At 42.7% G+C, this 25320-nt stretch overlaps 1 long non-coding RNA gene across 1 annotated transcript; it reads left to right on the plus strand.

The window, feature by feature from the left end:
• Positions 1 to 2893: 2893 nt before the first annotated feature.
• Positions 2894 to 21974, plus strand: LOC128328399 (uncharacterized). Its single transcript, XR_008309188.1, has 3 exons — positions 2894 to 3098; positions 17114 to 17187; positions 21311 to 21974. It is a non-coding gene; the product is annotated as an uncharacterized LOC128328399 (long non-coding RNA).
• Positions 21975 to 25320: the final 3346 nt, after the last annotated feature.

The following is a 25320-nucleotide window of genomic DNA, read 5'->3' on the forward strand; positions in this document are numbered from 1 at the left end:
AGAAAAATGATTGCTCTGCTCGAGCATAACTCTTTGTCAGGTGAAAAAAATTTCTGGTGCTCAAAGGGTGGGGTTTCCTTTTGTATGACGCCAGTTGACTGCAGTTGTTTGCTGGTATTTTACTTCTCTGGAGAAGGTTCATGCCTTCACACTTCCTATTCTACTAGAAATGTTTTGGAGACTGGAAAAACCTTCCTCTTGCCATTCTTGCCTTTACTGCTTCAGCTTCACTAACTGAAGAAATAAGCATGAATCACTGCAGAACTAGTCATGTATTGTGTCTTGCCTGGAGTTTGACAACCACCTTGTTTCAAGGCAGGCAGCAAAAGTGGGTTGATTGAATTTGTGAGCTGCCAGTTGGGCCCTATTATTATTTTTTACATTTATATCCAGCTCTTCCTCCAAGGAGCCCAGAGCGATGTACTACATACTTGAGTTTCTCTTTCACAACAACCCTGTGATGTAGGTTAGGCTGAGAGAGAAGTGACTGGCCCAGAGTCACCCAGCTAGTTTTATGGATGAATGGGGATTTGAACTCGGGTCTCCCCAGTCCTAGTCCAGCACTCTAACCACTACACCACACTGGCTCTCCACTGGCCCTAGTGGTGGGTATGGTGGTGGATCACTAGTTGTATCTCCATGTAATTCCCACATTGCTCCTGTGAGTCATTCCATTGATAAAAATCTTAACTTGAAAGAACTAATGCCTGTGAGTCATGATTATCTGTGAAGCAGACATGGTTACGCTGAGAATCTGGGGATTGCTGGTAAGAACTGAAGAAATAGTGCGGGAGGGCACATAGTTCCCAAAGGATGGAGGGGGAGGGTTGGTGCTGTGTCATTTTTCTCCTCTCCCCTCTTCTCATGATTGCTGGTAAGATCAATTCCATGAATGAAATAAGGGAAGAAAGGAGACCATCAATGACTATAGAAGCAATGTCTGTTGTGAAAAAGAACCCTACTGGCATGACAGTTAAGCTAAAATTGTTTCTGCGCTCATTTGCTTCCATTGAGGATGTCAATGTTCTTCTTTGCCCTCAGAATGCAGTGGGTTTTGTTTTCGCTGCCCACTCCAAATAAACTCTGCATCAGTATCTTAGTTTGGTGTTTTATTTCTGTAGATCTTTCAGTAGGTGATTGAAGAACAACAGTGTAAGGAAATACAGGAGTGCCCCCACTAGACCAATGCACAATAAAACAAAGTAGAGCCTATTATTTTCTTAGACAAAACAGAATCAAATTGGCTTTCCTAGACAAGAAAAAACCTTTTAAAATTAATCCAAAATTGCTCCCAGAATGAAATAAATCAATTTAATTCTATTTAAAGAGTACGTGATTAAAGATAAAAATGCAAATGAACATAGCATGCAAAGAGTAGTGCTTCCCATCTATAATTGCGAGTCCCATCACTCTTTTATCTCTGTAGAAAAAGATATTCATTCTTCAATATTTCTTTGATCAGAAAGATCATGCCTAATCAGTTATTCACTTCATCCCTTCCAACAACCTTCGGCACTGCGATAAACAAGATCCACTCTTTCCTTAAAAAGGGTATTATGAGAATGGTTATGCCATGTTATTAAGAAGTCTGATTTCCTAGATAATCACTCATAAATATTAATAATCTTCTTCTGACAGTACAGTCCCTCTGGGATAACTGAAACAGGAGGACTGTGACTCTATCTACAGCTTTTAGAAAGCTAGTGAGTACTATCCAGTTGCTGGGTAGCAGCACAATAGGCAGCAGTAGCTCTCAGAGATTAGTGCATTGCCCTGGTAATAACTGTGGCGCTACTGTCATCTTCAGGTTGTTTGCAAAATAGGCAGGGGTGTTTCACAGTGAGGTGCACGTGATAGGGAAGAGGATGAGTCCCCCAACCACCCCACCCATAAAATTAACATGCTCTTCCTTTCTTTTGGAACATGAAGTTTGCAAAGGAACAGAAGGGAAAGTAGGCAAAATATTCAGGTGTGGTATGTATAAATTGTTTCCCAACAACATTAGGCCATTGTTTAGTTTGCTTGTTGTACACTTCTATCCTTCAGGAGTGCCGTCTCCTGTAATGTGTGGTTTGGTTCATGTGCTCAAGCCATGTAGGAACATTTGCTTTGCAGGCTCACACTGACAGATCTCTCCATGCCTGCATAACCCATCCCAGAAACCGGTGTGTGGAGAAACAACCGTGGTGTGAGGAGGAGCTGCAAAATGGGCTCATCCCATATTACTGTAGGCTTCAGACATTACCACTGAGGCACACAAAAGAGCAGCATTACAGAAATCTCCATATGTGATTGGAGTGGAGTGACAAAGTCAGCACCAGGCAGTGGGGACCCTGGAGGTAAATCCCTGCACTGGGTCCCCCGATAGCACACTGGATCTCCAGCCTCCAAGTGTTGCCCTTCATGGTGCCCCAGTTAGCTTTCTGGGCCAGGCACCATGAAAGTTAACTGGGAAGGTGGCACAGTAGATAGCTACTCCTCCTTCTGCATGGCTCCCAGAATGGCAGTGCTGAAGAAGGATGTCTGGCTGGTGGTAAGTCTCCTCTTTGGGCTTTGCCCTGGTAAGCTTACTGGACAATGGTGGGCAGCAGCAGGAGACATCTTCCTCCTTCAGCATGTGGAGACTTTTTTTCTACACCCCACCACACAGTGGCAGCTGGTCAGTAAGGGCAGGAGGGGCAGTGCCCTGCCCCGCCAGCAAACAAGCTAATAAAGGATCAGACTTACCAGCAGCCAGGGAAGCCTTCAGAACAGGAAGCTTCTTCCAACCCCTCCTCCCCTACCTGCAACTTCTTTTTGCTCTTACTGGCTGAAACAGCTGCTCCTCCAGCTGCTCCGGCCAATCTGATTCCTAGGGGGCTCCTCCTGGCACTGCCTCCAGGAAGTACTAAAATAATGAGTTAAAAATGCACTTCCTAACTGCTTCAGGGAGTATATTTTTAATACATTTTCCCCTACTTCCTGGCCAGGAGGAGCCCCCTAGGAATCAGATTGGCTTGAGTAGCAGCTGTTTCAGCCAGTAAGACCAAAAGAGGAAGTTGTTGGTGGGGAGAAAGGTCTGGAGGAATCTCTCTGCCTAGAGGATTCCCTGGCTACTGGTAAGTCTGGTCTAGTTTGTTTGCTGGGAGAGGGGGTGCAATCCCTGCTTTCTCCCTTCTGCCCTTCCTTTCTGCTTACTTCCTGCTTTTTGCCCTGGCTTTTTTGCTTTCTACCTTGTTCCCCCCAGCCCCACAAAACCTTTCTATTTTCAACTTTTGCCCCTGCTTTTCTCTCCCTCTTTCTGTTTTCCTTAATGCTGGCCGGCTTGGATAAATAGCTGGCGTGGAAAAAAGATGTGGGGTAGACTTCTGCCTCAGTGGCCAGGTTTCTCCTGCCCCCCTCCCTGATCCAGTGCCCACAAGCTGCTACTGCCTCCACATGATTTTGTGTGGGGAAATGGCACATTGAAAAAAGAGTCCACTGTCGTTGCCACTACCATCACTCAATGAGCTTGCTCAGGGCTAGTGGGGAGGCTTAGCAGATGGCAGTGGGCACCAGTGAATGCTGGAGCTTCAAGGGTTGGATCAGGAGTACACCAATTTGGCACTATGAGAGTCATTGAGGTTTTTTGGGAGCATCAAAGTCAGCACACCTTCTTCCTATCAAAGAAGCTTCAGCATGTCCTAGGGTGATTAACTGAGAAGGCTGGAGCATTAAATAGCAAAAGAAAGCAAGAACTCTACACCTATTGCCTGGACCACCTGAATGGGCACGAGGGCACCAACAGTCCTAATTCAATCAAGTGTTTTATTCTCAGCCATTGAGGGTCACTTCCAACATGGACACTTTCAGAATTCTGCCCCAAGGACAAAAAATCCCTATAAAGGATTCTTCTTTCACCCTCAATGTGTGTGGATCCTCTGTGTGTGTGTGTGTGTGTTCACACCAGCCTTCGTGATTTACATGCTTTCCCTTGATCTCATGGACACTTCCATGTGCCCCACGTCCAACTAAAGTTTGATGATTCCTGGGTTTTCTCCTTTGAATCTGTATCTGCTGGGGGACCGGAAGGCCTAAGCTGTCTTTCACTGTGACAAGTTCTTGGTGACTTGGCTCCTTTTCCTTCCCCACAAATTCCATTGAGGGTGTGGCTTCCCTGAAGAGGGTCAGCATGAGTTCCCAAACTTGTGTATGAACTGCCCAGGACCCACACCTACAGTTGTTTACTTCTCATGGCCAAGCATATCTTCCTTCTACCCAGAGAAGGACACCCAACAATCCTGAAAGCAGTGCTCACCAGCCACGCAGAATTTAGGGCAGATATAAAGACTGTAACTCTATCTCCGAATTCAGACATAACAGGAAACCGGAGGTACCTTCACCTACAATTTCCTTGGACACACATCCAAATTCGGGAAACTGGAGTTGAAGGAGAGAAGGTACCCATGGTTTCCCTCTGAACTTTGGTTCAGAGTGGAGTTTTGGTGCCTCCAACTCTAGCTGTGGTGCCAGTGTTACATTTGAACTCTGGCAATGCAGTTTCACTCCCACTGAGCCGGAGTTGACAGACGAAGCTCCTCCCTCACTCCAGCCCAATTGGCTGTATGGGCTGTCCTTCTTTCAAGAAGGAAGCCCACACAGCCAGCTCCCCCACCTGACTGCAGAGAGGCAGTTCTTCTGCACTTTCAGAAGCAGATGAGAGAGAGGGGGCAGCCTCTTCCTTTGCTCTGTCTTTTACCCCCATCTTTCCTCCTCCCCTCTGTGTTAGGCTCCTCTCAAGCTTGCATTCATTGGAATTCAGTGCTCTGCTAAAGGACCAGCATCTTGTAGTTACAGTAGATGTCTGGCTCTCCAAGAAGTTGCCACCTATCACTTTTACTTGTGTGCCTCATCTTTTAATAAACTCACTCTTTGTTTTCAAAGAACCTTGAGTCCATTACTCCCCTTGGGATTGCCCTTGAGATTACTAACACTGAAATTGCCTTTATCCATGGCCAATAATCCAAAACATCATTGCTATATGCATATTTGCTACCCATAGAGCTAATTCCTGCCACTCAGATTTTTTTAAAAGCAGTCATAGAGCTTGATAGCAACCACACACGTGAGGAATTGTGGCAACTTTTCATTCCCTTTTCATTTTCAAAATGTTATTTTCAAGGATCAAATTTATTTGAAAATTTATTTTCAAGGATCAAAATTTTCAAGGATCAAAATGTTATTTTCAGGAATCAACATTTTATAGCTGCTTCCCTCATACACACAAAGAAAACTAGACAAATTTAACTATAGGTTTTGTTCAGCAACAACTTCATATTTTCTCCTTCTTCTTTCCCTCCCTCTTCCTTTCTGACTCCACCCACCACAATCTCTACTACAGGATCCCCACCACTGTTCCCTTTAACAGGGATTTCCAGATATTGTTCACTACAACTCCCAGCATCCCCAGCTGTAATTGCTTTTGGCTGGGGATTATGGGAGTTGTAGTCAACAACATCTGGGAATCCCTGTTAGAAGGAACACTGATCCCCACTGGGAAAAACTTCTAAACAATGCAATGCAAAAGATAACTAACTAGAACAGAAGTTATTATTTAGAGCAGGGATTCTCAACGTTGGGTCCCCAGATGCTATTGGACTTCAACTCCCATAATACCTGGCCAAAGGCCAGTGGGGTTGGGGAGTATGGGAGCTGAAGTCCAGTAACAACTGGGGACCCAACGTTGAGAATCCCTGACTTAGAGTATCATTCCTTTCCCCTGCCAATTTTAAAAATATGTTTTACATTTTTAACTAGATATGTATGTAATCTATTAATTTATGTCAAGTTTCTTGGATGTCATCTGGTGCATGGGCCACTATATAACTATTTAGAACAACAGTTGCTATTACTACGACTGCTACTACATGCATTTTTCCTGAATCCCCAGCTACGTTTGCTACGTTTCCTGTGCAAAGACCTGGGGTAATTCTCTTTAATCTCTTTAATGATATTTAACAGAGAATGAGCTCATTTGGTCTTAATGTGAGAGAAACATATCATTTCATGAGGGTTTTATTTCAATCTGGCACCTTAAATCTGCTTATTTGAAATTTTAGCTAGAAAATGAATGTATCCCTGAGGTTCTCACAATAGTTCTCATTTTGTAATCCTATATCTTCAGTGTGTGTTTTTGTAATCCATAAAATGGAAAATGAGCAAAATTAAACTCAGACTCTTGCATTTAGTTTATTTTCTGTATGTAAGAGTTCATGCAAAATGTAGCAATGTTGTCTTACCCTTTTGTATAAAACTAGTCTTCACTGGCTGTATTTCAAGTCCCATCCATAGCTGAGAGGCCTTCTTGAAGACATAAATCCTCATTTGTGATTCCTCATAATCAGTGCTCCTTGGAGAATGAATGGTAGAAATTTCTCCGCATTAGGAAGAACCTCTTCTTAATGAATTCTTTTACTGGAGGAAAGGACTGAGATTTTTGGTTGAATTACCAAAGCACATGGCTAAGTTCAAGAAGTCTTCCTCCAATGTATTATCCCTGTAACAGGAGACATGTGGTTGGGCTAATGAAATGGCTCTTTTCCATATGTGAATGTTGAGAGGATTCTTCAGGATTGTGAGAAACTGTTCATGAATCAGGCTAATGGCAGGATTCATCTTTGTTTTATTTATTTTGACTTTTATATTCGGCTCTTCCTCCAAGGAGCCCAAAGAGGTCTACATGGTTTTTATCCTCACAACAACCCTGTGAGGAAAGTTAGGCTGAGAGATATACAACTGGCCCTGAGTCACCCAGTGAGTTTCATGGCTGAATGGGAATTTGAACTCGGATCTCCCAGTTTCTAGTCCAACACTCTAGTGTGCAATATAGAAACATGGGGTTTGGTTTAGACAATACTTCAGCTGTTACTCCTGGAACATACATTATGAAAGTGCACATTCTGTGAACTACAGGTCCTTACCCCGATAGCACGTTCCCAGTAGCACATTTCCAGTAGCACGTCCCCAGTAGCATGTTCCCTTTCCGGCCTTGTATAGTCCTCCACAGAAACCCTGTCGGTGACTATACAAGGCCGGAAAGGGAACGTGCTACTGGGGACGTGCTATCGCCCTCCGGATCATAATGCCGACAGTGACTAGGAGTTGCAGGAGGAAATCAGGGAGGCGTCAAGGAGAGGCAGGGCTGTAATTATGGGTTATTTCAATTACCCACACATAGATTGGGTAAATTCACATTCAAGTCAGGACAAAGAGGTCAAATTTCTAGATACGCTAAATGACTGTGCCCTAGAACAGTTGGTCATGGAACCAACCAGAGAGAAGGCTACCTTGGATCTAATTCTGAGTGACACCCAGGACCTGGTGTGTGACGTCAATGTCATTGACCCTTTAGGGAACAGTGACCACAGTGCAATCAAATTCAGCATACAGTGAGGGAAATAAGTATTTGATCCCCTGCTGATTTTGTCCGTTTGCCCTCTGACACAGAAATGACCAGGCTATAATTGGAATGGTAGGTGTATTGTACCTGTGAGAGACAGAATAACAACAAACAAACCCTCAAAAGCCCAGTGCCCAAAAGTCAGCGATAAGTATTCGATCCTTTCACAAAAGATGTCTTAGTACTTGGTGGCAAAACCCTTGTTGGCAATCACAAAGGTCAGACGTTTCTTGTAGTTGGCCACCAGGTTTGCACACAACCCAGGAGGGATGTTGTCCCACTCCTCTTTGCAGATCCTCTCCAAGTCAGAAAGGTTTCGAAGCTGATATTTGGCAACCCGAACCTTCAGCTCCCTCCACAGATTTTCTATGGGATTAAGGTCTGGAGACTGGCTGGGCCACTCCATGACCTTTATGTGCTTCTTCTTGAGCCACTCCTTTGTTGCCTTGGCTGTGTGTTTTGGGTCGTTGTCATGCTGGAATACCCATCCACGACCCATTCTCAATGCCCTGGCTGAGGGAAGGAGGTGCTCACCCAAGATCTGACGGTACATGGTCCCGTCCATCGTCCCTTCGATGCGGTGAAGGTGTCCTGTCCCCTTAGCAGAAAAACACCCCCAAAGCATAATGTGTCCACCTCCATGTTTGACGGTGGGGATGGTGTTCTTGGGCTCATAGGCAGCATTCCTCCTCCTCCACACACGGCGAGTTGAGTTGATGCCAAAGAGCTCGATTTTGGTCTCATCTGACCACAACACTTTCGCCCGGTTCTCCTCTGGATCATTCAGATGTGCATTGGCAAACTGCAGATGGGCCTGTACATGTGCTGCCTTGAGCAGGGGGACCTTGCGGGCACTGCAAGATTTCAGTCCTTCACGGCATAATGTGTTACCAATTGTTTTCTTGGTGACTATGGTTCCAGCTGCCCTGAGATCATTGACAAGTTCCCCCCGTGTAGTTCTGGGCTGCTTTGTCACCGTTCTCATGATCATTGCAACTCCACGAGGTGAGATCTTGCACTGAGCCCTAGACCGAGGGAGATTGACAGTTATTTTGTGTTTCTTCCATTTGCGAGTTATCGTGCCAACTGTAGTCACCTTCTCACCAAGCTGCTTGGCGATAGTCTTGTAGCCCAGTCCAGCTAGCCCAGTCCAGTCCAGGTCTACAACCTTGTCCCGACATCCTTCGACAGCTCGTTGGTCTTGGGCATGGTGGTGAGTTTGGAAGCTGAGTGATTGCTTGCTTCTATGGACAGGTGTCTTTTATACAGGTACTGTAACAAGCTGGGATTAGGAGCACTCCCTTACAGAGGGTGTTCTTCATCTCAGCTCGTTACCTGCATATAGTGAAAAGACCCCTGGAGCCTGAAATCTTGCTGGTTGATAGGGGATCGAATACTTATTTCCCTCACTACAATGCAAATCTATCGCTGACTTTTGGGCACTGGGCTTTTGAGGGTTTGTTTGTTGTTATTCTGTCTCTCACAGGTACAATAAACCTACCATTCCAATTATAGCCTGGTCATTTCTGTGTCAGAGGGCAAACGGACAAAATCAGCAGGGGATCAAATGTACATGTGGGGAGAGAATCACCAAGGATGTCTAACACAGACATTTTGAATTTCAGAAGAGGAAACTTCTCCAAAATGAGGAGTATGGTGAAAAGAAAGCTGAGGGGGAAATCAGGAGAGTCACTTTGCTCCAGAGTTCATGGAGTTTACTCAAAACCACAATACTAGAAGCCAGGTAGATTGTATACCCAAAAGGAGGAAAGGTACCACTAAGGCCAGGAGGATGCCAGCATGGCTAACGGGTACCGTCAAGGAAGCCATAAAAGGGAAGAAGACTTCCTTCCGAAATTGGAAGGCCTGTCCAAATGAAGAGAACAGAAAGGAACACAAACTCTGGCAAAAGAAATGCAAGGTGACAATAAAGGAGGCAAAAAGAGAGTTTGAGAAACATTTAGCCAAAAGTATCAAGGGGAATAACAAAAACTTCTTTAAGTACATCAGAAGCAGGAAACCTGCCAGGAAGGCAGTTAGACCATTTGACAATGAGGGAGTGAAAGGGATTATTAAGGAGTATATGGAGGTTGCAGAGAAGCTGAATGAGTTCTTTGCATCTGTCTTCACGGCAGAGGATATTGAGCATATACTTGTTCCTGAACCAGGCTTTTTAGGGATGGAGGCTAGAGAGCTGAGTCAGATAGGAGTGACAAGGGATGATGTTCTAAACTGTCTGGAAAAACTGAAAGCTAACAAATCACCAGGGCCGGATGGCATCCATCCAAGAGTCCTCAAAGAACTCAAATATCAAATTGCCTACCTCCTTGCTAAAATATTTAACTTATCCCTGAAATCGGGCTCTGTACTAGAGGACTGGAGAGTAGCAAATGTAACACCGATTTTCAAGAAGGGATCCAGGGGCAATCCGGGAAATTATAGGCCGGTTAGCCTAATGTCCGTTCCAAGCAAATTGATGGAAAGCATCCTCAAGGATAAAATTGTAAAGCACCTAGAAGAACAAGCCCTGCTGGGAGTAAGCCAGCATGGCTTCCGCAAAGGTAAATCTTGCCTCACCAAACTTTTGGACTTCTTTGAGAGTGTCAACGAGTGTGTGGATCAAGGTGATCCAGTAGACATAGACTACCTGGACTTCCAAAAAGCTTTTGACAAAGTTCCTCATAAAAGACTCCTGAGGAAACTTAGCGGTCATGGGATAAGGGGACAAGTACACGTGTGGATTGCTAACTGGTTGAAAGACAGGAAACAGAGGGTAGGTATAAATGGAGAGTTTTCACAATGGAGGGAAGTAAGAAGTGGGGTCCCCCAGGGATCTGTACTGGGACCGGTGCTTTTTAATTTATTGATAAATGATCTAGAAGCAGGGGTAAGCAGCGATGTGGCCAAATTTGCAGATGATACCAAACTCTTTTGGGTAGTGAAATCCAAAACGGATTGTGAGCAGCTCCAAAAGGATCTCTCCAAACTGGGGTAGTGGGCAACAAAACGGCAAATGCGGTTCAATGTTAGCAAGTGTAAAGTGATGCACATTGGAACAAAAAAACCCAACTTCAAGTATATGCTGATGGGATCCGAGCTGTCGGTGACGGACCAGGAGAGGGATCTTTGGGTCGTGGTGGACAGCTCATTGAAAGTGTCGACTCAATGTGCGGCAGCTGTGAAAAAGGCAAATTCAGTGCTAGGGATCATTAGAAAGGGGATTGAAAATAAAACAGCTAACATTATAATGCCCTTATACAAAACTGTGGTGCGACCACACTTGGAGTACTGCGTACAATTCTGGTCACCACATCTTAAAAAGGACATTGTTGAACTGGAGAAGGTGCAGAAGAGGGCAACCAAGATAATCAGGGGCCTAGAGCACCTTTCTTATGAGGCAAGACTACAACACCTGGGGCTTTTTAGTTTAGAAAAAAGATGACTGCGGGGAGACATGATAGAGGTCTATAAAATCATGCATGGTGTGGAGAAAGTGGAGAGAGAGAAATTCATTTTCCTCTCACACAACACTATAGAACCAGGGGTCACTCCATGAAATTGATTGCCAGGAGGTCTAGGACCAACAAACGGAAGTACTTTTTCACACAACGCGTGATCCACTTGTGGAACTCTCTGCCACAGGATGTGGTGACAGCCAACAACCTGGATGGCTTTAAGAGGGGTTTGGATGACTTCATGGAGGAGAGGTCTATAAATGGCTACTAGTCGGAGGGCTGTGGGCTACCTCCAGCCTCAAAGGCAGGATGCCTCTGAGTACCAGTTGCAGGGGAGTAATGGCAGGTGAGAGGGCACGCCCTCAACTCCTGCCTGTGGCTTCCAGCGGCAGGTGGGCCACTGTGCAAAACAGGATGCTGGACTAGATGGGCCTTGGGCCTGATCCAGCAGGGCTGTTCTTATGTTTCTTACCCCGCTCCCAGGCTGCCTTTCCATAATTTCATGTTCAAGGCAGTTTGCTTGAAATGTCCCACCACACATAATAGAAATGCTACTTTAACCTAGTATTTCTACTAGTTTAATTTAGTACTTCTAATATGTAGAAGGGCAGTTAAAGATGCCTGCTGTGCAGTATGGCGAGTAATGAAGAACATGCACACTCACATAGTGTGCAGATCTTTATCACATGTTCCACAGCTGGCAGACGAAGTATTATCCAAACCAACTCATAGTTGATGTGAGTTAGCATAACCGGCAAGCATCCTTAAGATTTGGACTCCAGAATCTTCAGGCTTGATCATCACAGAAAGTTCTGGAATAACTATAACGTGTGGAGGTGGTACCCCAAAAAATAGTTCTTAAATATGCCTCCTATATTCTGTAACGTCCTAACCAGAATCTACCCAAACTAGGAAGTAATTACGACACCTTTCTTTCTAATATGATTGATCACTACTTGCTGTTACTGGGGGAAGATTCCGAGGGTGACTTCTACCTATATCTTGTTTGTTTATCCTCTTTATATACCACCTGGTGTGTGTGTGTGTGTGTGTGTGTGTGTTAGGGTGGCATGCTATTGTGTTTATCTCAAGCTGCACAACTTCGGTCCTCCAGCTATTTTGGACTTCAGCTCCCATCATCCCAGCCACAGTGGCCAATAGTCAGGGATTATGAGTGTTGTAGTCCCACCTCTTCAGGAGGGCTGAAGTTGACGTTGTACAGCCCTGGTCTATCTGATGCTTTCTATCTGATGCTCTCTACCATTTTCACTGGGTCAGCAGGATAATGGTGTTTGTTTGTTTGTTTGTTTGTTTGTTTTAACAGAAGTTATAACTAGGTGCTTAGATTAAGCTCTTGAAACAGGCTGAGTTTCCTAAAATCTGATGGCTTTATAATCTGCACAGCAAGAATAGTCATTTTTAGCTTAAGTTGAAATAGGTTGGATATCACAGCATTAATTTTTCACTGGTCGTCACTTGCTCTGGTCACCAAAACACTAATGTGGGCTTTAGAATTTCTATTGTATCATTTAGCATTATCTAAATGTGGTTTTGTACTCAAATTGTATTTTTGCAACAGTTAATTAGAGACATAATAGTCCCCTAAAGGCTGAAAACTGGAAGTTCCTGCCCTCCTTGAATGCAAAGGCTGAACATTTGCTTTTGTTTCTCCTTTGTTTGCTTTATTATTTCTCCGGAAAAGCAAGCAGCTCTTCCTTTCCTAATTAGTTTTTGGTAGGTACCTTATCAACTGCTTCTTTTGCAGCCTAACACATCATATAGCTGCAGGTGGCTGATTAGTTATAACATGAGAAAGTGTGCGTGATTTTATTTAGACCCTTTGTAGCTTACTTATTTAAACAAATTCTAATATAAAGCCATTGACAAATGCAATGATAAAAATATTTTTAAATTGTTAAATCCAGAAAAACAGAACATAAGCTGTATGCTATACCTCAGAATCTTGGCAGAATAAATCATTACTAGTTGACCCCCGCACAGAGCATCTGTGCGGTCTTTGCGGCCAGCTACCTCTCCCTCTCCCACCTACCACAGTCTCCAGCCGGGCCCAGGCTTCCCGGCCGAGTGCCGCCATGGCAGCCAAGGTGCTGCCTCAGTGGCCGGCCCGCTGCCTTGCCTTGCCTCCTCCTCGTATCTGCGGCTGGGCCCGCCACAACCACCACGCCCGGGCCCGCTGCTGCCTCACTTCTAATTTCCTGGGTGCGCCTCAGCCAATCAGGCACCTCCGCCGCCTGGCCAATCAGCTGGGTGCCAGGACGCACATTCCAAGGCACACACAGGAGAATTAATATAATAGACTAGTATTTTTAAGCCCGTTATGATAACGGGCGCTAGCTTTCTATCCCGTCTTTTCTGTCTCTCTCTCTCTCTTTCTGTCTCTTTTTCCCCCCCTTGTCCCCTCTCTCTTTTTGTTTTTTGTTTTGTTGTTGTCTCTGTTTTTGTTCTTCCTTATTTTGCTTATACTTTTTTGGGGGGGAGGGTGGATGAATAACGGCCAAAATGGCCCATGAGAAGGTGGCCGCCCCCGCCTATCGCCCTCCCGCGCACCCAGCTGCCGGAGCCCACCTTACCCGCTCCAGCCCGAAGGAGAAGAGAGGAACTCGGAAACAGAGCTATTCTCTGTGTTAAGCTGCTGCCCATACTGTCGCAATGGATGCAATAGGCGTCCTTTGCGTCCATAGCGGCAGTTTGAGCAGTGACTTAGCACAGAGAGGAGCTCTGCTCGTGAGCTCGTCTCTTTTCCCTCGGGCTGGAGCGGGTAAGGTGGTCTTCGACAGCTGGGAGGGCGATAGGCGGGGGCGGCAACCTTCTCATGGGCCATTTTGGCCCTTAATCTTTTGGGGGGGAGCGGGGAAGGTGATTTTGGGCAGCTGGGAGGGCGGGTGAGCAGGCGGCGGCGGCGGCTGTGAGCGGGCGGGGGCCTCGTTGGCAGTTTCGCCGCCACCTCGCCCAGCTTCATTTTGGGCAGCTGGGAGGGCGGGTGAGCAGGCGGGGGCGACGGCTGTGAGCGGGCGAGGGCCTCGTTGGCGGCTTCGCCGCCACCTCGCCCAGCTTCCCTGTCCCCCGTCTCGGTCTTCCCCCGCCGCCATTGCCCTCGCCTTTTTCAGGGCGGCCGCTTCTGGTTGTCTCGGCCTCCTCTCGCCGTGCTGCAGCTCATGGCCGAGGCGGCGTCTCTGCCGCCGCCTCGGCCACTTTCCCCCGCCGCCACACACCGGCTAATGGCCGCCCGTGGCTGTGGGACACTGGTGTCTGAGGTCCTGTGTCCCTTGGGCTCTTCTGGGCCTGCGCTTCGCGCAGGCCCAGAACAGCCCAGGGAGGCAGGGACGCAGATCCCCAACATTCCAAAGCCACGGCCACTCACTTAGCCTTTTATTATATAGGATGTTGCTTGGTGGCTTTGACTAGAAGTATATTCTAATTCAGGGTTGAATACATTTGGCCCTGTAGACTCCAAGGGAAAGAGTTGTGGTATGCAAGGACAAGGCAGTAGAGTGGAAGCAATATCAATAGCTTAATGAAATAGATATTGTGTACAGAGAGGGAAGTGCAGACTGGTTTTCAGTGATCTCTCTGGTGGCTGTTTGTTCTCACCTTTACTCCAAGTAACTAAAGCCGCATTCAGAAGCTGGCCGGGATCAAGGAATGGATCAACCAAAAACACCACAGGCCTTCCTACAGATGCTAGACTACAGCTTCCATCAACTCTGACTACTGGCCACTGTCCCTGGGGTGATGGTAGTGGTATTCTAAAAATTGCTGGAAGGTTGAAGTTGTGTAGCTCTGTTTCAATTTGTGACATCAGACTGACACACAAATGCATCAGAACCCTATCCCCCTGCCACACACAAACACTAAATATCTAGGCTTGGGAAATATTGGATTTCTGATATCAGAATTAGTCCAATATCAGAAATATCGGAATTAATTCCTGTATTATACGAATGGAGTCCTACCAAGTCTTGCACCTGTAGGAGAAGAATGGCAGTTCAACTCCCATTAGCAGAGCAAAACCAGCAGAGTGAGAACTCAGCCAAGCAGGAAGTCTGGAGACAGTTCTCTTAGTCTGAAAAACAACAAGGATTTATTTAGAAGTTACAAAAGGATAGGAAAGCTGAGCTTAAGGCTGAAAGGAGAGAGAGACCAAAACAAACAGCCAATTCTGGAGAGACTAACACTGGAAAAACAAAGAAGGCACTTTTATCCATGACCCTAAACATCCCCCCCCCAGTGGCCACTATGAGACATTGCAGCTAAGAGGATGCTGCCAGGGTCCTAGCTCCAACAGCACCAAGCCTCACATAGTCCTACCAAGAAAGTGATTAGTTGCAGCAGTGACACAACACTTATGTTTGTCACTCTTAAAAACAAATGGACAGATCTGGGTGGCTGATCTTTAGGGATCTTGCCTCTAGCACCCTGTCCTTTTGTACAAGTAGTTGCTTGCAGAAAGTTCTGTTCTATCTGCAGCCACTCTGGCTTTCTCCTGCTAATGAATGACATGAATAACAAAGGGAGAACTATTTCTTCACTAGCTGCAAGAACAACAAAATTACTCTGCTTCCAATCCACATTAAACAATGCCTCTTGGGTTCAGAAACACAACCTCCTTCCTTTTGCAGCTTTGTATATATCATTCACCTGATGGTGAAACCAGGCATTTGGTGCCTAAATTTCTTTCTTTCTTTTTTTAATTATGGGAAACTGGGCTGGGAAGAAGCAATGCATTTTTAAAAACAAACAAACCCAGCCTGATTTTTTAAAACAAGAATACAGAAGAAAAAGGCAAAGCTGTTTATAGCCATTCAATTGGCAAACTTTCCCAACTTGTTTGAAAAATGTTTGGCTTGCTACTTCTGCTTTTAAAACATTTAAAAGCATGCTACAGACTTATCTCTATCATGCCTTATTTTAAGAGAGAAACTCATGATGAATCCCAGGAACTTTGGAGCTGCATGCATTAGGAAAAATACTTCTGTAGAAAGTAATGTTTCTGTTATTAGAGTCTTTTTGTTCACTTTCTGTTTTGTTTTGTTTTGTTTTATGTTTCGTTTTTGCTTGTTTATCTAAAAGGGGGAAGGGTTTGGAGAAATGAGATAAGTACTATTTGTATATTATATAAAGCTGAGAGAGATAATGTACTATGAAATGAGGGTGGGTGATATTCTTGTTCGCCCTTTTACATGAAGGCAAATGGCAGATTCCTCCACATGAGGGTGGAATTATGTTCAAATGGAGAGCTTCTGTTCCTGAGGAGCTGGTTTTCTGGAGGAGAGCTGGTCTTGGGGTAGCAAGCATGAATTGTCCCCTTTGCTAAGCAGGGTCTGCCCTCATTTGCATTTGAATGGGAGACTACATGTGTGAGCACTGTAAGATCTTCCCCTTAGTGGGTGGAGCTGCTCTGGGAAGAGCAGAAGGTTTCAAGTGCCCTCCCTGGCTTCTCCAAGATAGGGCTGAGAGAGATTCCTGCCTGCAACCTTAGATAAACCACTGCCAGGCTGTGTAAACAATACTGAGCTAGATGGACCAATGGTCTGACTCGGTATATGGCAGCTTCCTATGTCCCTAAGTTTTCATAACTGTATACCATGAGACTAGTCAGTTTATAGCACTATAAAGGTTTTTATTTTCCCTCTAAATATCATCAAAAATCCAAGGATGCACCGATGTAATCAAATAAAACTATTCAGTGTCCTATCATCCTGTACTACATGTGTGCCAAATTTCAGAGCCCTCTGGCCCATTCTTCTCGACTTGTTATTTTTTTCTGTTTCCCCTTTGACCTCTTGAAGGGAGGAATGTTGCACTTTCACTAAACCATTAAGGGAATACATTAAATGTATTGCTGCTGACTGGCTGCTCCTACATAGGTTTAAAAAATAATTAAAAATGAATGAATAAACCAATTTGCTTCAAATTAAATGCAAAAACTCCTGTCATTTATATGTCCCTGATTTCAGAGCTCTATGCTGAGTCATTCCAGAAACATATAATGGGGAGCACAAAAGTGTGGTGCTTTCCCCTTCCCCTTTTTCATGAAGATGAAGGGTAGAGTATTCCACATAAGGGTGGATTGATTATCTGAATGGGGGCTTAAGTTCCTGGGGGGGGGGGGTTGGAACCTTCTGCCATGAAACAAGAAATTTTTAGCTATTATTAGACAATATTTCCCCCTAAATAAATAAATAAATTGATTGACTGGTTTCCTTCAAATTCAATACAGGAGAACCTCGTTATTGCAGCTCCACATATCCGTGGGGTATATAAGCACATGGAAGACCCGTGGAGCATGCCACAGTAAGGTTTTTTTCACTGGTTTGGGCCAGGGTTTTTTGTTTGTTTGTTTGTTTTGGCCTTTTCCCCTCCACTCTGGAACCTACCCCCCCTTTCCCCATAGCCATAATGCCTTGTTACTTGTGGTTTCTACTTGTAGTAGTAGGTGAGGAACAGAACCCATGCAAGTAACAAGGTTCTCCTGTACACATTGTCTGTCCTCCTGTACTTCATGTGTGCCCAGTTTCAAAGCTCTGTGCCCAGGCATTCCTAATTTATGACACCTCCCTTTTCCCATTGACTTCTATGTAAAAAATTCCAGATTTTTATCAGATTTTCCATTGGAAATTTGATAATTATATGATATCCAATATTCCTAGGGAACCCCAAATCCAATTCCAATACTTTCTGTGTCAGATCTGATCTGATCTGATATTTTCTGAGGTGCACAGGCCTACTAAATTCTTAAGTGAATTTAATCTTATTGTCTGACATTTCCCACACTATTCTGACAACAGCCTTGAGGGGATGCAAAAAGCTCTGTAATTAGTCGTGCCTTCTTTCTTCTGCAGCCCAGCAGAAGTTGTGGTGGAGGGAAAGCAATTTTAGCTGCTTCCCCTCCCCCCTTAAAGGATTATTCACTTGCAGAAATGTGATCCAGAAGTGATGTTAAATAAAGAAGTCAGGAGTATTAGTACACAGTATACTTGATAAAAATAAACCGCACATTTTGCTACAGTTCTAATTAAAATAAACTTTGAAACTAGTCAGTTACTTAGAGACAAATCTAGACGCTGATTTCTTAATTATATAATTTTATCCCCTGACAAAAGGAATAAAAATAAATCTTGCTGATTGATCGATTGATTAAGTGCTGTCAAGTCAGTGTCGACTCTTAGCGACCACATAGATAGATTCTCTCCAGAATGATCTGTCTTCAACTTGGCCTTTAAGGTCTCTCAGTAGTTCATTCATTGCTGTCATAATTGAGTCCATCCACCTTGCTGCTGGTCATCCTCTTCTTCTCTTTCCTTCAACTTTCCCTAGCATTATGGACTTCTCAAGGGTGCTGGATCTTAGCATAATGTGTCCGAAGTATGATAGTTTGAGCCTGGTCATTTGTGCCTCGAGTGAAAATTCTGGATTGATTTGTTCTGTGATCCATTTGTTTGTTTTTCTGGCTGTCCATGGTATCCTCAAAAGTCTTCTCCAGCACCAAACATCAAAAGCGTCAATGCTTTTTCTATCTTGCTTCTTCAAAGTCCAGCTTTCACATCCATAGAGTGTCATGGGGAAAACCATTGTCCAAACAATCCTAATATTTGTTGGTGTAGACACGTCATGGCATCTAAATATCCTTTCTAAGGCCTTCATTGCAACTCTACCAAGTTCTAGTGTGCGGCGTATTTCTTGACTGCTGGATCCTTTACTGCTGATGGTCGATTATAAAAGGCAGAAGCTATCCACTACTTCACCGTCTTCATTGTCAATTCTGAGACTGGTTGCTATACCTGTTGTCATTAGTTTAGTGTTCTTTACATTTAGTCGTAGTCCCATTTTTTCATTGTGCTCCTTGACTTTCATTACTAAAGCTTGCAGATCATCTGCATTCTCAGCTATCAGAGTGATGTCATGTCATCAGCGTAGCGCAGGTTATTGATGCTTCTTCCTCTTACTTTAAAACCATGCTCATCTTCCAATCCAGCTTCTCTCAGTATATGTTCAGCATATAAATTGAATAAAGAGGGGGAAAGTATACAGCCTTGTCTTACTCCTTTGCCGATCTGGAACCAGTCTGTTTCACCAGGTTCCTGGACTGTGGCTTCCTGTCTTGTGTATAGGTTTCTCATGAGAACAATGAGATGTTCTGGGACGCCCATTTTCCTAAGGATATTCCGCAACTTGACATGGTCAACACCATCAAAGGCTTTTCTGTAGTCAATAAAGCACATATTGACTTCTTTTTGGTATTCTTTTGCTTTTTCAATTATCCAGTGGGCATCAGCAATGATGTCTCTTGTTTCCCAGCCTTTTCTGAAAGCAGCTTGAATTTCTGGCATTTCCCTTTCCACATAGGACTCTAATCTGCTTTGGATGATCCTGAGCATTATTTTGCTAGCATGTGAAATTAAGGATATTGTGTGATAGTTTGCGCAATCTGTTGAGTCTCCTTTGGGTTTGGGTATGTAGACTGACCTCTTCCAGTCTCTTGGCCACTGTGTCATTCTTCAGATTTGCTGGCATAGTTTGGTTAGAGCCTTGACTGTTTCTTCTTCTGTTGCCTGCCATATTCCTGTAGCTATTCCATCAGTTCCTGTAGCCTTCTGACTTGGTAATGACCGGAGTGCTGATCTAACTTCATCTTCCCATACTAGAGGTTCTTGCAAGTAGGGAATATCTTCTAGAGTATCTTGGATGTTGATGTCCCTGCTGTACAGAGGGCATGTTGACATCTCTGCTTAGCCTGCTCTCTCCACAGACCCGGAAGAAGCTCGTCTCACCAATCGTGAGAAGAGCTTCGAGGATTCATTGCACACTTCATTTATTCTTTTCATTTTGACTGTCGTTGGACAGTGCCAACTGTCAAGTGCCATGTTCCAACTACACCTTCCCATACAGACAAACAACTGCAAGGCAGTGGGGTACTCAGTTTATTTTTTAGGAACATTGAAGTGTTTAGATTCTTTGGTGTCTAATAATTTTTCCTCATAATGAAGCCCTGTGAGGATTCATTACACACCTTCATTTCTTCTGTTCATTTTGACTGTCATTGGACAGTGCCAACTGCCAACTGCCATGTGTCAACTACACATACACACACACACACCCCACACACTGGAGTACTCAGTTTATTTTTTAGGAATTGTTTGAAGTGTTTAGATTCCTTTGTGTCTTCATTACACACCTTCATCTCTTCTGTTCATTTTGACCCCATTGCTTTGTGGGTGGAGATGGAGAATTAGTGCCATCCCATGTGCCAACTGCCCCCCAACCCACAAGCCACTGCGTACTCAGTTTATATTTTAGAAGTTTTTGAGGTGTTTAGACTCTTTGGTGTATAATGAATCCTCATAGGGATTCATTATGAGGAAAGGTTATTAGGGACCAAAGAGTCTAAAGACTTAAACAATTCCTTGAACATGAACTGAGTAGTACCCCACTGCCTTGTGGGTGGGAGGAGGGTATAGTTGGCACATGGCAGTTGATAGTTGGCACTGTCCAAAGATAGTAAAAATGCATAGAAGAAATAAAGGCGTGTAATGAATCCTCATAAGGATAAACTGAGGGAAAGTTATTCTACACCCTAGAATCCAAACACTTGAAAAATAGTGACCACACATTTTGCTCCATAACTCCACTTCTACAAGGGCTAGAGCTTAACTCTTTATTATTAGTAGTATTATTATTTAAAAATGAAAGATGGGCATCTGGGGAAATTGATAGGAGGAATCCGAATCTTGAGTCAAATTGAATCTGGCGCAATTCGATTCGGACCCAAATCTAGCCAATGGACCACAGGGGCAATTTGTTCTGTCTCCAAATCACCCGAATCAGCTAGATTTGGGTACAAATCAATTTGTGCCTGAATCAATTTGCATATCCCTAGAAGATATTATTTGATGTTATGTAATTAGATATTTTGAAGCATATAAACGCACACCTATTGGTGAATTTGATGATTTAAGGTATAGCCTTCAATTCAATGTTTTGTGATATAATAAGGAAACTAATATGTACTGTATAATATTGGTTCCACATATTAGCTGTATTAATATTCTTTCAGTACCAATACAAAATTTAGTTCTTGAACCTGATGTTATTTTAAAGAACAGATCAGCTTTCCAGAAGTACAGGATATCTTTGAGGGAGGGGGGAAGCATGAGCTATTTAAAAGATTTCATGGATGAAGTTAATTGTATAATCTGTAAGCGTGTTACAGATAAAATTAGACTATATGAACCATATTTATTTTAGTATTTGCAAAGTCAACATTCTGTTCTTGCTTTATTGAAGAAATTTGTTTCTCCAATTAGGGGGGCTACATTAATATTTAATACCCCATAGTAATAAAAAAAGGCTGATATGAGAAATTTGTTAAATACTTGCCTTTGATAATTTAATAATTGTCTCTTTCCTCAAACAAAAGCAGGAAGGAAAGACCTTGAATAGCACAACATGTTTGGAAATTGATCCTTGGTCTTTAGTCATTTGAGAGCTGAAAATCTGAAAGAGAATGTGTGAAAAAGAACCTTTATCAATAGTACTTGCTACTACACAAATGGAAACTGATTTACGATCTTGAACATGATTTTTGCTGGTGATGTGGGAATGAAGATTTGCTATATATTCCGTAAAACTACAAAAATATATATTTTAAAATGCAAAAGAGTTTTATGTTATATTAAATTGATTAAAGATTAACAGAGTTCTGATGATCCTATATGCACTTTATAAAATTAACTATAGAGAGCATAATGTGGAAGTGGTGATAAATATATTCATAGCTAAAATATCTGTACTCAGTTAATGGAAAAATCTGGTTTTTTTCCTTTATCAAAAATGCTTTATTAGGTGGAAGTACTGCTACTATGTAAAAATCAGCATATTATATACATACATGAGAATGGCTGTTAACACAACATATGCTTGTAATAGGGATGAACATTTTTTTCCTGAATGAAACATTTCAAGATGATATAGGATCATTTGCACTCTTCATTTAATGTGTGCTTTATTTTTATTTCTATATTTTGTGTATATATTTCTGAATTTTTGAATTTTTGTGATTGTCGAATAATAAAATAAAAATAATAAAATAAGTCTTGCTGAGTTCTTTAATTTTTTGTCAATATTAGATAATATTCTAGGATGCTGGTAAAAGATCATTATATGATTATTAAAGCTAAAGTGTGCCATCGAATTGGTGTTGACCTGTGGTTGTCTTTGGCAGAATACAGAAGGGGTTTACCATTGCCATCTCCCACGCAGTATGAGATTATTCCTCTCTGCATCTTCCTGTATCGCTGCTGCCCAATATAGGAGTTTCCCATAGTCTTTACATATACATTATTAATTACATACACATTATTAATGTGTATATTTAATTTACTTGCATGTGTAATTTAGATATAATAAATATATAATTGATTTATTTATATTATTTATTTAGGAAAAAAATCGAGAGTCAGCGTTTGCCTGCTGATATATTATTGTACTATCTGGTGGCTCAAAAAAATATGAATTTACTGACTTTGTATAGATCATGGTTTAGCGTGGAAGAAACCCTGGCCCGCGCAATTCCATTAAAAGCTCTGCCTTAGATTCCTAAGAAAGAAAACTTTTCCTAGTATGTCTAGATGTATGACAGAAATCTTGCAATGAAAAGATTAACTGTGTAAATTAACCATGTCAATGCATATATGTTATTTCCTCAGATAAAAGTGTTATGACTAATTATTTTTTATTTAAAAAAATTTCACTGGACATATTCAAGCCTTTGGGTATAACTCCATCACATAAATAATTTGGTATCTTATCCTGCATTCTATATTATAAACATTATGTTGGTGCTTCCTGCTCCAAAGTTTCAAATTGATGAGCACTGTTCCTGAAAGTTAATAAAAGCATGGATTATGTGACAGGAAGTCGCAAGTTTCCCTTCAGTAGCTGGCTCTTAGCAATGACTCGTGTACTGAGGAAGCATGAAATGAGTGCCACCTTGTCCAGCAACATATGGTTTTCTGTACAGCATTGAACAACTCTCGTTCACACCTCTGTTCTTCCCAGTGAAAGAGCTCCTGGCCCGTTGCTGTTGCTATTTAGTTGCTGTTCAGTGGACAATGTCTTGGGTTCTTCACTGAACCATCGCTTTGGCAAAGAAGCCCCGATTAGCAGCCAGTGTGGTGGGCTTCTTGATAACTTCAGTGATTTAGAACAAAGCCATCTTTCTTCTGAGCAGTTTAATGTGCCGTAATGAACTAAAATAAAGCAGAGTGTATAGAGAGGGAGATACAGGCACTCTGCTGGAAAGCAAAGTCATTAAAAATAATGAGCAGCCTTTCACTTCCTTCTTTTTATTAACTTTCTGCAAAAGACAGCCCAACACTTTATTTTTAACAGAGTCTCCATGTTTCTAATATCCGTTAGACAGATGGCTAAAAAAAGTTTCCACAATACAGTTCACAATATTCACAACACCAGTCACAACACTCCCTTTTCATTTTATTCTTAAACAATCATTATTTGTAAAGTATCTTTTTTTTCCCCAGAAAGAAAGAGAATAAACAATAGTTAACCTATATAAAATGACTGGACTTGGAGTTTAGGTTCTACTCTGTTGTTCCAAGATAGACTTGCAGGCATGCAAGGAAAATGGGAGAGGAGGAAATGAAGAAAAGTGCAGAGTGTAAGGAGGGCTCAGGAAGTTCTTCATAAATATAACAAGACAACAATAAAGGGTGAGCCTCTGCTTCAGCTGGATTCAATATGGGCCTATCTCAAACAATTTTTGGGGGGACAGATCCAAACAGGAAGCCAATGCAACCACACTAAAACACGAGTGATATTTCTTATTCACACTCCAGCTAAAAGACAAGTAACTTATCTTTTGCAGCACTTGATGCTTCTGGACCATTTTCAAGAACATCTGCATGAAAAGTGAAGGGAAATGTTCTAGCCCACCACTTCCCTTATACCCTGCTTCTCTTTCTCTTCTCTCCCATCCTCCTCTTTTCTTTAAGATCTGAGTAAAGTGGAAATAGTGGTAGGCAGTTGCATCAGGTGTTACCACATCGCTGAGCCAGGCAGCAGCAACAGGCAGATGGTACCCTGCCTGAGGTGCTTGGAGATCTTGGACCTTCCTTGTAGTCAGTAGTGGGTATGGTACCCAAGCAAGTTCCCATTTCCCCCCAGCATCCACAACCAGATCTATTAATCTTTCATCCATTGGATACCTTCAACATAAAATGGAATATCTGCAAATGACAGTGACTACACCACCCTCCCTTCTTCTATTCCTAACCTAGGCTGGTGGCAACAGGGCCAGAATGTGCCTACCTGCTTACCCAACAAGTTCTCTAATGTAAGTTGGGTTTGTAGGTTCATCAAGGTAGTATCATAGTTGCTGCTTTATTCACAATTGACTTGTTGTTTATGAGCTACACCTGAAGCAAGGACAGGTGGGGGATCAAGATAGGAATGCCTCATGCATTCCTCAAGCTAAGGAAATGGCAAGATGGAACTGCAGCTGTTCCCAATGTCTAGTATCTCATCTCAGCATATAGTCATGCCCAATTACATATCTCCTTCTCCCAAGTACCTGAATAGTGGTATTACATATTACCATCTCCTCAACAAGAATACCAGGCTTTGATGTGATTGAAAGATGTGTCCTGTCCTAAAATCCATTAACCTGTCATTTAAGGAGAGCAAAAGGGGACTCTAGCAACCCTTCCAGCTCTCCTTATATGGCATGTTATGGGATTCAGATGGGGAGACAGGAATATAAATAGTCTCTGTGTCCTGAATGGAAAGTGCAACACTTTAAAAGATTATTATTTATAGTGGTTTTATGTATTACTTATAGAGAAAAACAAATCAGTCTTGATTGTTCAATGCTTGGAATTACGTGTAAGAACATATAGTTTTCTAATAAAGTGTTGTCGTTTTATTGAAAATCATAGCAATCATATTTAAGAGAACATGTTCTTCACCATGAGCCCCACTGCCCATTGAGATCATATGGAAAGGTTCGTCTGCAGTTGCCACCAGCTTGACTGGTGGCTAAACAGGGACGGCCTTCTCTACTACCACCCCGAGACGCTGGAGTGCACTCCCTGCTGAAAGAAGAGCCTCCCTATCTCTGACAACTTTTAAGAAGTCTTTAAAGACACTTTTTTTCCCACCCAGGCTTTTTAATTAGACATGTGGTTTTAAATTGTTTTAAAGTTTTTATGTCTGTTTTAAAACATTTAAAACATTAAAACATTTTAAAACTGTTTTAAATCATTACATTTATATACTGCCCCATCGAAATGGCTCTGGGTGCTGCACAACAATAAAAATAAAACCCACAAATCAATCCTTTTAAAAACAGTCATTACAGAACAATTTAAAAACAGCATAAAACCATTGACCATTAAAACATTTAAAACATTT

This window comes from Hemicordylus capensis, chromosome 5, assembly GCF_027244095.1.
Source record: "Hemicordylus capensis ecotype Gifberg chromosome 5, rHemCap1.1.pri, whole genome shotgun sequence".
Taxonomy (NCBI): Eukaryota; Metazoa; Chordata; class Lepidosauria; order Squamata; family Cordylidae; genus Hemicordylus; species Hemicordylus capensis.